The 13521-nt window shown below is 39.0% G+C and overlaps 1 pseudogene; it reads left to right on the top strand.

Annotated features, from left to right (window-relative positions):
• The first annotated feature begins 5319 nt into the window (after window positions 1-5319).
• LOC118013685 lies at window positions 5320-6341 on the top strand (annotated as a pseudogene).
• Window positions 6342-13521: the final 7180 nt, after the last annotated feature.

The following is a 13521-nucleotide window of genomic DNA, read 5'->3' as shown; positions in this document are numbered from 1 at the left end:
AGCACATTGTTTTGAAAAACTATTTAGACTTCTGTCTCCTCAACTATACCATCAATTCCTTGAGGTAAGGGGGCACTGTGTATTATTTATATTACCACTCCTAATTCCTAGCAGAGTCCCTGGCCCATAGTAAATATTCTGCTGACTCATCAATAAAAACTGTCATACTTGCAATTTAGGAAAGACTACATGATCTCTTGGGTCTCTTCCAGATATAAGATCTATGATCTTATATCATCAGTCAAGGGTGAAAATAATTTTACCTAAAACTATACAGGCAAAATATGCTTATTCTTTTTCATTTTGTAAGCCTTATATTATAGGCATTTTGTAACGTAGATGTCACCATGAGCTGTTCCATAGCCTGCCACTTCTATTTTTTAGTCTATTTTTTAGAATTCACAGGGATAAGTGTACATTATCCTCTCTTAAAGCAAATGGCACTTCAGCTTGACCAAGTTTAATGTCCATATAAAAATCAGAAATGTTACAAATTGAGGCATATAGAAACATTTCTCATCTCTCCTTCAGGCTCTGTCTGCCATCTGCATCCTACATCCCCACTGCTAACCTGCATCTGACCACTTTCAATCTAGAAACCTCATTCTCTGTGGAATACTTGAATCAGAACTAATTATAGCAATAACTAAAATGGTCCTATGAATGCATGCACTGCACAACAAGAATACTTTTACTGGATTACTTAGCCGTGGCATGCTGGGTCTGTTAATGTGCTCTGCCTGGCTTCACTGCAGACATACTTCAGAAAATGTAAGGCTGCAGTTCAAGTAATAGAAGGCCAAAGAAATCTGAAGAAATAAAGAATCAAATTCATCTCCTTGGGAATATGTTTTAAAACAATCTTCTAATGGGAAAAAGGGACTTAAGAGGTTCATTTCAGAGCATATGTCAAAATGGAGCTGGGTCAGGTTTGTAGTTTTTGTTCACTAGTTGGCTTTCTGCTGCATCAGTCTTACTTGAGTTTAGAAGAGCAGCCTGAGACAACACTCAGAGCAAAAAGTTGTACAGGGCTTTGTGATGCTCAAACTCCCTTAATGTGCAAAAACCCCCTGAAAAGGAAGGGATGGACCAGGCCATTCCCTTGTTCTCTCTCTTTCTCAGTCATAAATGAAAGGCTCTTGTTCCCCAAAGAGCAAGTGGAAACTTAATTCAGAATGGTACTGCCAAAGCATAAAAGCAATCAGCTTGGTCTTCAACTAATTCCATCAAAATGGAAGGAAATCTGGGAATAAACAGGCAACAACTGGACAAAGTCTCAAAGCAGAAAGCATATAGCATGGCAATTAATACTTCGGAATTAAAAGAGAGCTGGGCTTAAAACTTAGCTCTTCCATTTATAGCTGTATGACTTCCCTCTCAGAGCCTTAAGGTTTCTGCCTGTAAGAGAATAATGAAGCTTTTAACTAAGCTCTAAAAAATTTATATTCATCAATAAATTTAAATTATCTCTTTTTTTTAAGATTTTATTTATTTATTTGACAGAGAGAGACATAGCGAGAGAAGGAACACAAGCAGGGGGAGAAAGAGGGGAGAAGCAGGCTTCCCGCCGAGCAGAGAGCCCGATGCGGGGCTCGATCCCAGGACCCTGGGATCACGACCTGAGCCGAAGGCAGACGCTTAACGACTGAGCCACCCAGGCGCCCCAAATTTAAATTATCTTAACACTAACTCCTCAGTAGTACAAGATAGCAAGTGGTATATGAAGAAGAAGTTGGATCAATTATTTCCTTCCTTAATGAATACTACAGAAGAAACTTTATATAAATGTTGGCAACTTGGCTCAATGACCAAAGCAACAAACATCTAAATAGGTTTCCTAGACACTATCCACCTCTTCTTCTGACTCATCACTTCAGCTTCAACAAACCTTCAGTGAATCTAGTCTAAGACAGGATTTTCCACTTTATACTATAATGATAATATATATATATATTTTAAAGATTTTATTTATTTATTTGACAGAGAGAGACACAGTGAGAGAGGGAGCACAAGCAGGGCGAGTGGGAGGGGGAAGCAGGCTTCCCGCGGAGCAGGGAGCCCGATGTGGGGCTCGATCCCAGGACCCTGGGATCATGACCTGAGCCAAAGGCAGACGCTTAACAACTAAGCCACCCAGGCGCCCCATGATAATATATTTAAAGTGACATTTCTAAACTGGCAACATTCTATGATCTTCAAACACAAGATACTATCATATATCAAATTACCATCAATGCTAAGCATGTAGAATGTTACAAAAAGCATGGCAGCTATAAATGTTGAAGTCAGGAGCTCAAACCAAATTTAATTTAAGTTTGAAAACATTCTAGTGTTATGGTTCTGTGGTTTGAGAAGAAATACTCATGACTGGTTCTGGTTTGAATAGGTTGACTAGGTTAAAACTAAAACATTTCTCCATTGGTTTGTGGTTAACCGATTAATTTATTGCTTCAGAAATTGAAGTTGGTTAGGCAGCCCCAGGTTTGGGTTCCTGGTTCAATTCAGTTCAAGTTCCTGGCAAATGTGTACTCAGAAAACTGTATGATTCCTAAATTACCACGTGCTAAATATCCCAACTTCCTCAAAAACCACAAGTCCCCCACAAACCACAAACTCCCTTTCTTTGGTAAGATAACAAGGGTGCTAGCAAGAGGCTGCCCAGAATACCAACCCAAAGTAGAGCAAGAGGCTGGCAACACCTAGTCTGAGAGCAAAGGGGACCCCTACAACGCTACTTAAGATGGTAACTGAACTAAAATGTGTGTCTTTCGTGGCTATTAGAAATCTTTATGTTGGCAACTCTCAACCATGATATGTGGACATAAACATGTAGCTCTTTCAGTTAGGAGACATGTGTCAAGTCATCATTTACAAATAATTGTTTAATTTTTTTCAAAGGGATATATTAATACACAGACATGTACGTTCATATGCATAATGATTGTTTGTATATGTGTATACGTTAGTGAATTATTCTCAGTCACGTGCATTCTGATATGCTTTCTTGTCTAGGAGAAAAATGCATGGAGCTACAGAGGGTACACATCTGGAAGTGTCTCCCACATTTGGGCATAAATTGTATGTGGCAGCAGAAAAATGTGACCTCAGGTAATTTGGCATTCCCTTATTTCTGTTCCTACCATAGGATAAACTTGGTGATGAAGACATGAGAATTTGGACAATGGGCTAAGGGCTGAGGTATATCCACAGGCATCACGGGTCTTGGATTCCCTGAAGCATTGGAATGGCTTTGAGAGAATAACTGAGGCCCATTAAAGCCAATTTGCACTGAGAATAACCAGCTCTAGCAATATCACAGGCACCTTGATAACATCAGTTGACCTTGGTTAGTGCAAATTTGCATGAGCTTGAGCAGTAAGTATCAAAACCAGAACCTTCTCAAAATTCCAAATTTAAATTCTGGAATGTGCAGCAGAGGGAATTTAGAAATCTCCTAATCTAGTGGTCTCTAAATTTAGCTGGTCATCAGAATCAGTTGCAGAGCTTTACAGAAAAGATCTATCGAATAAAAATATGTAGTGCTGGAAACTGGAAATCTAAGATCTTAGAAAGCACCTCAGCAAATTCTGATAATCGGTCAGCTTTGGACACCATTCATCTAGTCCATCCCCCTTCTTCCATTTAGAATAATGTAACTGCAGACAACTCCTCAGTTGTAATAATCATGGCTAATGTGTGTCAAGTGCCTGATGTGGACTCCTTAACATACCTTCCTTCTAATCCTTGCAACTACTCTTAAATTCATACTGTGAGTAAACAACTTTCTACTAGCCCTTCTCTCTAGATGTTCTGCACCATTCTCATGCAGTTTATCTTTTCACATGCTTTCGATGGACATTATTATAGGTTTCCATGCGGTGCGTCAGAAGGTCCTGCCATCTTGAACAAAGAAGATAAAGTGATTGAATGGCATTTTTCATCCACAGTAGGTTCTCAAGGATTTTTCCTAGGACCTTTAAGGTATACACTATACTGTTCTCAGGGTTGTGGTATGTCAAAGCCCATAATGATTAGGGAGATTGAAGAACTCTTAGGAAATTAATATCTTCATGATTCACACGCAAGTATAAATTACCCAAAGCAAACCCATGGTGCTTGATCACCAGGCACTTCCAGGACCAGGGCTCCTGGATTTCAACCTCTTCTTCCCACCTCCCACCATTTCCATGTTGCGCCAACATATGATTTAAATTGATGGGTCCACCCAGAGCATTAAGACACTTGGCTACATGACTAGGTTTTTATACACAAAATGGTTTGACTTTTATTAAAAATATCTACAATGAAACAAGGTAAACTTCAAGAAATTTTGTTATTAGTGTTTCTACTATTGCTTATTTCCAGAATCTCTAGCAACACATTTCGATTTTAATCAAAATCCACATAGATGTTTCACTTTTGAAATGATTGTTTGGCATCCTATAGAGAATTTACCTGTTGAGCACAGTTTTAGATAAAATGAAATAAGATAGCCTCTGACAATATTTCTGGCAACAGTGCCACCAGTTTGTGTCACTGGCCTTCAGCTCCCTTCCATCATTTCGGAACCCCAGTCAAAGTCTCCCAAGGGAAAGTTTTGGAAGACACAGCTAGTCCCCTTGAAATTTGTTATTTTTCAGGCGGTGTCTGGCTGGCTCAGTGAGAAGAGCATGGGACTCTTAATCTCAGGGTCATGATTTTGAGCCCCATGTTGGGTGTAGAGATTACTTAAGTAAAAAAAAAAAAAAAAAAAAGACTTAAAAAGAAAAAAATAAAATAAATAGTTATTTTTCTAAATTGTCAGAAAATGTAATGGATCATATCACAATTGAGCTAAAAAGTTAGTGCCTCCATAGTAAATGCACGCTACACTTCTCGTGACGATTTTGTCTCCTTCAGTCAATTGTGTAAATGATGTTACCTAAACTAACAGATGAAACAGGAAGGAGATATAATAGATTCTTCTACAAATTAAAAACTTCGAGAGTTGTACTTACAGAAACATGGGTATCTGGGGAACTTCAGAATCACTGGGTTTTCGCTCACTTTACAGTTTTCCAAATCCATTCATGGACATTTTCATGCATGTTCTTCACAGAAATTACCGAAGGAAGCAGCCATGTAGTGGTAGAAGACGTGTACTCTGAGGCAGGAAACTTGAGTCTGAGTCCAGGTTCTCAATTAACGGTCTGATAGTTATTGAATCTATCTGAACTTCAATGTCATTACCTGAAAAATATGTATTATGATAGCTACTTTCACCTGCTGAAAAGATTAAATGACATGAATACATAAAAATATCTACCTCGAGTCCCGGTTCCTCAGTTCCTCGACTGGCTCTCTGGCGACCCCGAGCATCTCTCCCCCCGGGGGCCGGGAACTGGGCAGTCATGGCTGAGGTGAAAGTGAAGGTACAGCTGCCTGACGCGGATCCGGTCGAAATAGAAAACAGGATTATAGAATTATGTCACCAGTTCCCTCACGGAATCACAGACCAAGTGATTCAGAATGAAATGCCTCATATAGAAGCCCAGCAGCAGGCAGTGGCCATCCATAGACCGCTGTCCATGGGTCAGCTGGATCTCTTAAGGAGCAATACAGGACTTCTGTATAGAATAAAGGATTCTCAGAATGCTGGTAAAATGAAAGGATCAGATAATCAAGAAAAACTAGTATATCAAATCATAGAGGATGCAGGAAATAAAGGAATATGGAGCAGAGATATCCGATACAAAAGTAACTTGCCATTAACAGAAATTAACAAAATTCTAAAGCATTTGGAAAGTGAAAAGCTTATCAAAGCTGTTAAGTCTGTGTCAGCCTCAAAAAAGAAAGTACACATGCTCTATAACGTGCAACCGGACCAGTCTGTGACTGGTGGAGCCTGGTATGGTGACCAGGATTTTGAATCAGAATTTATAGAGGTGCTTACCCAACAGTGCTTTAAATTCCTACAAACCAAGGCAGAAACAGCATGAGAGAGCAAACAGAATCCAATGATACAAAGAAATAGTTCATTTGCCTCATCACATGAAGTGTGGAAGTCTATCTGTGAATTGGGGATCAGTAAGGTAAGAGTTGTCCGTGGAGGACATTGAAACGATCTTAAATACACTCATTTATGATGGGAAAGTGGAGATGACTATCTTTGCTGCAAAAGAAGGCATGGTTGGCAGTGCAGATGGACACATGAAACTGTACAGAGCATCAATACAATCATCCCACCCACGGGTTTGGTCCGGGCCCCGTGTGGACTCTGCCCAGTTTTTGATGACCGCCATGCAGGTGGTGAGATTTCACCATCTAACTGTATTTATATGACAGAGTGGCTCGAATTTTAATGGAGAACTAGGAACTTTACTGACATTTTGCAAATGAAGCTACTTTGGGAGCAGATAATTTAACTCATGATAGAACATCAAATTCCCTTGAAAGCAAACTTCACAATAATGGATAGACTTGCTGCTATGAAAAAGTATTTTTTTAACTATAAAGACTAAATTTATATTGGTAGAGTAGCCAACAGAATATGAAGCAGGTAAGGTTAATAGTGAAATCCATTCTTCAATAAATAAAATACTTTGAACTTCAGGAAGACCACCTTCTGAAGCTTTCAAGACTTTTGATGGTTCATGGAAAAAGAACCCAACAAATCCATATTTGCCATACACTACAATAATGACTAAAGTTTAAAAATGCCCATTTTAAAGTTATTTATTAAGGTCCTCATTGGAAAATTTTATATCTGGTTCACTATTGCCATTTCTGTTTTCTCTTTTCTCAGTGGTTTCATTGAGAAGGTGTCAAAAGTGGTGAGGCAGGAATAGCACTTGGAGGCATGAGTGGGGAGAGAATGGAACATCCCTTTCCACACTCTATTCATTCCTTTTTACATCAGAAATATTCTTTCAGAGGATTATGCCTTTGTACTTACCTCAAATGCAAATGATGACTATTGCCAAGGATGTTTTCAGTGCATAAATATGATTATTCTTATCCTAAAAATAATAATAATAATAATCTACCTCAATTTCCAACTTATGCCTTCTCTCCATGCATATCCCAAAGAGTATTTTTTATCTTGACAAAAATGGTTCTAAAATATCACAAGTCTGCAGGAAGAGCCAGTCAAAAGTATTAAAGAAGAATAATGGGGGGCGCCTGGGTGGCTCAGTCATTAAGCATCTGCCTTCAGCTCAGGTCATGATCCCAGGGTCCTGGGATCGAGCCCCGCATCAGGCTCCCTGCTCAGTGGGAAGCCTGCTTCTCCCTCTCCCACTCCCCCTGTTTGTGTTCCCTCTCTCGCTGTGTCTCTATCAAATAAATAAATAAAATCTTTTAAAAAAAAGAATAATAGAAGATTATCATGGTGGTACATGAACTACATTAATGGACTCCATTTCTCTAGTCTCTGCATGACCTTTTTTGCAATGTGACTCTGCAGTTCCTTCTAGCAAAAGTGGAGTGTACTTCCCTGCACCTCAGGTGCGACATCAGTTGTGTGACTTCTTTTGACCAATGAGATGTTAGCAAACTTGCTTCAAGCAGAGATTTGAAAAAGTACTTTTGCATTGCTTCTTGTCTGCCCTCTGCACCTCACCATGGAACATGTCTGGGCTAACCTGCTGGTGGTCAAAAGATATATGGCCCAATTTCATGCATCTCCTTAGTCCACAGCCAACAGACCACCAGACTTAAGAATGAGCCCAACTAAAGCCAGAAAAACTGCCCAGCTTAGCCCAGCCTAAATTACAAGCTGCAGATGCATGAGCTAAATAAACATTTATTGTTTTTAAGCTGTATTTTCTCAGTGGGGTTTACATTAGAAAATTAAGCCCTATAGAAAAAATATTTGAGTGACTATTTTCTCAATCTCCCAAATGGTACCTCGTTAATTCATTAATAAATGCCTTAGGGCATTAAGGCTTAACTATCTTCTGTAGCCCTACTAAGAAGGAATGTTTCAAGTCATTGCATTGTGGATGGTTGTTGGATAGCATAATGATAACAATAGATAACTAATGCAACCATATATTAAAATGTTTTACAAAGTCATCATTTTTTTTAAGATTTTATTTATTTAAGAGAGCATGAGCAGGGGGAGAGGGAGAAGCAGACTCCCCTGCTGAGCAGGGCGCCCAACGTGGGGCTTAATCCCAGGACCTTGGGATCATGACCTGAGCGGAAGGCAGTCGCTTAACCAACCGAGCCACTCAGGTGCCCCTAAAGTCATCATTCTTAAAATAATGTGTCACCAAAATGACAGATCCATGGACCAAAATTAAATATCAAAAAAGTCTGAAAATATATAAGATACAAAATAAAAGTGGGCATTTTAAGAAAGAAATGGAGCATTCATTGTAGTCTGCTGGGACAAGTGGCTACTACATGGAAAACAAAAACCTCACTACCTGACATCTTGCCCTCAAATACACTCCATATGGTTAAAAACTTAACATTTTGTTTAAAGAAAGAGCTATATTATTAAAAAATAGATAATAATTCATGTTATCTTCTATTAAGAAAAGACTTTTCAAGCATGTTATCAATAAAAGAAGCCATAACAGAATGATTGACAGATCTATGTAAAATTTGTAAACATCAGTATATGTTTAAAAAGCAAAAATACTAACTTTGGCACAAAATTTTTATATTTTGATACATACTGAAAAGGTAAATGAAAAATTAAATATGGTAATAGCTATTACCTATATATATGTTTTCAGAGCAAATGTTTATTGAGCTTCTTCTATATGCCAGAACTACATATCTGCAGATTAAATAGAACGCAGAAAAAAGAAAGTAGAAATGAGCACAACCCCTATTCTCATGGCACTTAAAGTTTAGTGAAGGAGTCAGTATATAAGCAAGTAAATAAGTACAAGAGGGCATTCCAGTAAGAGGAAACTTCATGTGCAAAGGTCCTGTGGTGGGAGAGAATTTGGTGTATTTGAGAGACTGAAATAAGGCCAAAGCAGCAAGAACACAGCAAACAAATGAGAGGCTGGCTCAAAATGAACTGAAAAGGAAAACAGGGGCCAGAAGTTACAAGGCCTTTAAACCCTGAGGAAGACATTTGATGTTTATCCTAAGAATAAAGAAAGTTACTTGAAGTGAAAGGTTTTAATCTGGTGGGTGACACGATAGTATTTGTGTTTTGTAAAAACCTTCTGAATATAAATGAGATAACTGATTCAAACATTTGAAGTTAGTGAGTTACGGTATGGACACAGGCAAGAAGCACTAGGAATTTGGTCCAGACTGGTGGTAATGAAAATATTGACAAGCGAATGGATTCAAAGATAATTTAATGATTAAGCACACACATACACACACACACACACTCTGAAGCTTGATGATGGGTAGGATTAAGGAAGTGAAGGAAAGATAATTATCTATTATGCCAGAATGTGATAATGGCATTCACTAAAATAGGAAAAATCAGAGAACCAGGTGGGGAAGACATGGATTATGAGTTTTATCTTAAACATTAAATATATTAAGGCTGAACTGCTTTTAAAACATTCATATAGAGGTGAAGTAAGCAATGGACGCTTGGGTGGCTCAGACAGTTAAGCGTCTGCCTATGGCTCAAGTCATGATCCCAGGGTCCTGGGATCAAGTCCTGCATCAGGCTCCTGTCTCGGCGGGGAGACTGCTTCTCCCTCTGCTTGCTGCTCCCTCTGCTTGTGCTTCTCCCTCTCTCTCTCTCTCTCTGACAAAAAAAGAAGTGAAGTAAGTGGTTAAATATGGAGTAGAGGTTCGAGCTAAAGAGAGAAACTTGGATCTCATCAACATTTAACAAATAACTGAAGTTAGGAACATGGATATTTGAAGATGTGGGAAGGGTCCTCAGAACAGAAAAGTAAGTAAGGTAAGTATCCCTAGGACTTAGCCTTTAGAAGCTCCCAAGATTGGAGCACCTGAGTGGCTCAGTTGGTTGAGCATCCGACTCTCAATTTCAGCTCAGGTCATGATCTCAGGGTCGTGATATCAAGCCCCAGGACGGGCATTGCAAAGGGCGGGAAGCCTGCTTAAGACTCTCTCTCCCTCTCCCTCTCTCTCATCCCTCCCCCCAACAATCTCCCACACCCCTACCTCCCATTTACCCCCACCACCCTCAACCCTGCTCACTGGCACCCACAGTCTCCCTCTCAAAAAAAAAAAAAAGCTCCCAAGATAAGACAGCCAGCTGGAGGACAAAGATTTGTGAAAGAATGAGGACTGTGGAAGGAGAAAACAGAGGAAGTAAAGTCACCAAGGCCAGCAGAAGAGAGAACTTTAAGTAGTGGTTAGCATGTCCAACTCTGTGGAGGAGTCAAGTAAAACAAGGACCTGACAAGGTGGTATTCTGAGCAAGAGTTGCTAAAGGCATTGAGACATGAGAAAATGAAGACATCGGGGACAGTCCTCCCTCCTTATCCATGGGAGATACCTTCCAAGACCCCTCATGGATGCTTGAAACCAAGGACAGCCCTGAACCTTCTATATCCCATGCTTTTTTTCTATACATATATACCTATAATGAGATTTAATTTATAAATTAGGCACAGTAAGAGATTAACAACAATAACTAATAATAAAACAGAACAAGTATACCAATATATTGTAATAAAAGTTATGGGAATGTGACCTCTCTCTTTCTCTCAAGATATTACACCATACTCACCCGATGTGAGATGACAAAAGGCCTATGTAATGGGATGAAGTGGGGTGAATGACGCAAGCCCTGTGCCATAGTTAGGCTACGGTTGACCTTCTGATGATTCGTCAGAAGGAGCATCATCTGCTTCCGGACCACAGTGCGCAGCAGGGAAAACAAAACCACAGATAATGAAACTGCAGATAAGAGGCAACCACTTGGCGCCTGGGTGGCTCAGTCGTTGGGCATCTGCCTTCGGCTCAGGTCATGATCCCAGGGTCCTGGGATCGAGTCCCACATCAGGCTCCCTGCTCAGTGGGAAGCCTGCTTCTCCCTCTCCCACTCCCCCCTGCTTGTGTTCTCTCTCTCGCTGTCTCTCTCTCTGTCAAATAAATAAATAAAATCTTTTTAAAAAATTAAAAAAGAAAAAAGAAGCAACCACTGCATAGGCAATTCTTGTAAGAAATTAGACTGTGAAACAGAAGAAGGATTATCAAGGGAGGTGAATAATCTTTCCCTGCTTTCTTCCCTTTTGAGTTTGCTAAATTTTAAAGGTTCTTAATATTATCAAATTCAGTACTCCAAAATCTTTGTCAGTAAGTATAAAATACATAATAGTTTAAACTATATAGGTGATATATGTAGCAAGCAGTCTATATTAGTCCTCTAATATAGTCCATATAATATTATGGTTTATAAGAAATAAAAACAAGCAGTAAATGTAATTTAAATATCAAAATGAAATTAAGTAATGTGTGTAAAGTTCTTACTTCAGTGCCTGACATAAATATACATTTTATTCTTTTTTTTATGTGACAGAATTTTATAGAGATTCTGTCTTTATTTTTCATTCAAAAAAATGTCTGCTTCCACATAATCCTCCTTTATCTTATAAGAGAAATCCCAGAGACATATAGATTAAATAAGAAAGATATTCCATAAATTATCACATACTTTATATACTTGCTATCTTAGACCTGAAGTCAATCCAATTTCTAGTCTTTATTTCATGGCAGGAAAAGAGAGAATCTTAAGCAAGCTCCACACCCAGCATGGAGCCCAATGTGGGGCTCGATCTCATGGCCCTAAGATCATGATCTAAGCCAAAATCAAGACTCAGCCACTTAATCAACTGAGCCACCAAGGCACCCCACTTTTTTCTTTTATATAAATAATACTAAAATCTAAGACAATTGAAAGATTTTGTGCAATTAGTGTTGGGTATTCTGCTTTATCAATATTAATCTTCATTGGACAAATTCTACTTATTTCTCCCCTTTCTTATTCCGTTAGTACGTATATGCTTATATTATAACTAATTACGATTAAATTAATATAGATTTAATAAGCAACTAAATATTTTACAAAATACTCTCCAATAGTTTTGGTTGTCGTGTTTTTTAAAAAAGATATATAAGGGTTCCTGGGTGGTTCCCTCAGTTGAGTGCCTGACTTTTGGTTTTGGCACAGGGTTGTGAGATCAAGCCCCAAGGTGGGCTCCTGCTCGGTGTGGAGTCTGCTTGACCCTCTCCCTCCTCCTCTGCCTGCCCCCCCACAAGCATGCACATGCATGGTCTCTTCCTAAAATAAATAAATAAATAATAAATAAAATAGAATTTGAAAAAATTTTAAAATAAAAAGGTATTTAGGGCACGATTTATGCGTATATGTGTTATAATTAAAGAAAGGTACATAAACATATTTAACTTGTTTAAGATCAAGGATTATATGAAGTAGTGAATAAATTCTTTTCTACCAAAAAATTTGCCTGAGCCTGAAAAGCAACAAGAATCAGCACTTGGCCTTATGGATGCATTTTTATCAGGTGCCATAGGCCCATGAAAATTGGATATTCCCGCTTTACTCATATGTTGGACATAAACCACCACTTGCAGCAGGTTCCCCTACAGAAGAAACTCTGCCTAATCTCTTCCAAAATGTCCTAAATAAGAAAATAAAACAAGTAGAATTAAAGCTGTACTACGCTAGAGCACATTTATATTTCTGACAACTATGGATTATTCCATATTTATCTCTCAGTGCACCAGTAAGCATGGAGCATGGGAAGCTAATAAAAGTAATGAAGTCTTTGTAGTACATGAACTCACTGCTGTTAAATCTCTTCTGAGAAATGGGATGAGCCTGCCAAGCTTGTTGGGAGGACAGCTGAATTTGTAAGCTGGTGAAGTGAAAATAAGTTGTGCCATGTGGGCAACAGGGGCTGAAGATAATGGGTGTTAATGCTCAGGAAGTGAATGCTTTATCTAGCCTTCAAATTCATTGAGGAGTGATGATGACATAAAGCTGGATTTATCATATCTGTACTTGTCAGCAAAATCTAGAGAAAAAAAATCACAGTTTTATAGTATACAAAGCTTGAGCATATCATGTTGCTACCAATACTGAGCCACATAATGGAAACTTAACATTCTTCATCCAATGACTGATATCATTTGCCATCCCTGCTTAAGGCCTGTGGAAGTGCCTTAGTTATCCAGAGCTGCTGGAAAGCCATGAGGATGTTGAGGTCTATGGAATGTGCAACTCAAGTGGTATATCAGTTAAAGACCAAGGAGGAAACAACCCACTTTAATTTAGGAAAGCTTAATATACAAAGGTGTGAGCAGGGCCCATGGAAACCACAAAGATAGTACAGCACATATCCTGAGGTAGTATGGGTGGGGTGCATTTATCACTCCTGGAACAGAAGTGTCAAGGGAAGGAAGAGGTTACTGGAATCTAGAGACAGAAAAGGCTGTGCAGAAAATGTCACCTTAGAGCAACTGTGACTTTCAGAAGCGGGACACAACCAGCCTGAAGGCATCGTGCAGGGAGGGGTACGGAGGAATAATACCCCAGCCTCCTCTTCCCTCTACTCT

Source organism: Mirounga leonina, unplaced genomic scaffold (genome assembly GCF_011800145.1).
Source record: "Mirounga leonina isolate KUSES-001 unplaced genomic scaffold, KU_Mleo_1.0 Mir_154, whole genome shotgun sequence".
In the NCBI taxonomy this organism is placed as follows: domain Eukaryota; kingdom Metazoa; phylum Chordata; class Mammalia; order Carnivora; family Phocidae; genus Mirounga; species Mirounga leonina.
Note: the sequence above shows the minus strand (reverse complement) of the source record. Positions and strands in the feature narration are given on the sequence as shown.